Source organism: Gavialis gangeticus, unplaced genomic scaffold, assembly GCF_001723915.1.
Source record: "Gavialis gangeticus isolate Ggan-Ray unplaced genomic scaffold, GavGan_comp1, whole genome shotgun sequence".
Lineage (NCBI taxonomy): Eukaryota > Metazoa > Chordata > Crocodylia > Gavialidae > Gavialis > Gavialis gangeticus.
The window spans coordinates 46,949,032-46,951,096 of NW_017728992.1; the positions used below are offsets into that span (position 1 = coordinate 46,949,032).

At 48.0% G+C, this 2,065-nt stretch overlaps 1 protein-coding gene across 1 annotated transcript in view; it reads right to left on the reverse strand.

Moving 5' to 3' along the window:
- The window catches only part of IRF4 (interferon regulatory factor 4), a 25,695-nt gene that overhangs the window by 22,514 nt on the left and 1,116 nt on the right, over positions 1 to 2,065 (reverse strand). The gene's annotated exons all lie outside the window — the stretch shown is intronic.

Consider the following 2,065-nt stretch of genomic DNA (forward strand, 5'->3'; position numbering starts at 1 on the left):
GGGTGCCCCCGTTGCGCGCGCAGAGCGGGGCTCTTGGGCGCGCAACTCTGGCGCGCCTCGGCTCCCGCGAGCAGTGGGAGGCTTCCTGGAAGCGCGCGGCGCGGCCCCGGGCCCTGGCGGCCCCCTCGTCTAGACACCCCGCAGAGGGCACTCCGCGGCCGCGCCTAGGGCGGCTTTTTAAAGCGACACAGTGCGTGTAGCGCGGCGTGTCCGCCCGGGCTAGAGCGGGACACTGGGTAGCATGGCACGTCCCGGGGACCATGATACACACGGCAGGTGTGACAGCCCGGTCGTGATGTGTATCGTGATAGATAGATAGATATATAGCTAGGTATAATGAGATATATATATCTATATAGATATATAGAGATAGATAGATCGATTGATCCATCTATATCGATCTGTCCTGGGATAGACACATATATATCACAAATATCATATCTATCCCGTATTTCAGAGTGTTTGTGTGTGTAATGAATATCCTATCGATCATGCATATCACATATCACGAGTATCATATATGATAGGTATTTACATGATATATATGAATGTTATAACGTGTTATAATGCAGATAACACCCAGCCTGCCAGCATATATAATGATATACCATGATACTCTATATTATAGAATCATAGAAAATTAGGGCTGGGCGGGACCTCAGGGGGCCATCTAGCTCAATCCCCTGCTCACAGCAGGACCATCCCCAACTATCTCATCCCAGCCAAAACTTTGTCTGGCCGGGTCTGAAAAACCTCCAAGGATGGAGATTTCACAACCTCTCTGGGTAGCCTGTTCCAGTGTTTTACTACCCTCCTAGCGAGATTTTTTTTTTTTTTTTTTTGGTAATATCTAACCTAAACTTCCCTTGCTGCAACTTGAATTTCCTTTGCTGTAACTATAAATCACCTTATATCAAGGGTATATCAATAAATATAATCTATATGATCTACACCATATAGATTATATTTATGATATACACGATATATACAATATTCATATACAGAGAGAGAGAGAGAGAGATATCAATATATCCGGTATATCAGAATGTAATATATAATATTCATGATATAGGTGGTATGCATGATAAATGGGTGCTATAACACATATAATACACAGGCTGTAATATACCTATCCTGTCCTCAGGTATATAATGTATCTCATATGATACAGTACTTACCCACCCTGCTAGCACACGTGTGTAAGTTTTTAGCATCCACTAACCCACACGCACAAGTCTGTACAAGTACATGACATGTATCTAACATGCTAGATGCTAAGCTATGGACTCTGACCCAAAGCAAACGCTGTACCTTTCGGAAAGAAGTGGAGGTTTCTAATCACCTACCCAGAAGACTAACTTATGTTGGACGGAGCTGCAAACGGCCGGAGAGGCTGAGAAGAGCCCGAAGGGAGGACACTCATACAAATTACCCGCAATAAAGGGTGAGTCCCGTGCACACTGAAAGAGCCCACAGCTAGGCGTGGGTGGAGCTCCAGGGAAGGGGGCATGTGGCCGGGTGAGTGGAGGTGGCTTTGTAGGTCCGATTCCCCTGCGCCCCCAGGTTTCTGGTCACTGCTCCTCTCCCCCGCGGGCAGGTCCGGGGCAGGCGATGGGCAGCGTCCCCAGGCCACGCTGCTCCCGCGGAGCCGCCCAGGCTCTCGAGCACGTGCAGCGCCTGGCACAGCAGCCCGGGGACAGGCCAGGTTAGAGCTCAAGACTGCCATCTCAGCAGCCGGGGGACCTTCTCATTCCCCAAGAGTGCAGGGGGAAAGGGCAAAAAAACCCTGAAGTGACTGAACTGAACCTACCCCGGACTTTCTCCTTCCCAAAACCAAGCTACACAGGAAAAAAAAAGAGCTGAGAAAGAGCCAGCCTCCTGCAGCCAACGTCTAGAAAGGGTTGATTTAGTAGAGGGTTGAAGAACAAGCCCAATTCTCTTTTACATGGAGAGAAACGTTTCCAGGCACCGTCCACAGCCAAAAGGAGCTCTTTTGGTTACTAACAAAAAAAAAAAAAAAAAAAAAAAAGGACGGAAAAGGAGCATTTTTTAAGACACCTGAAAG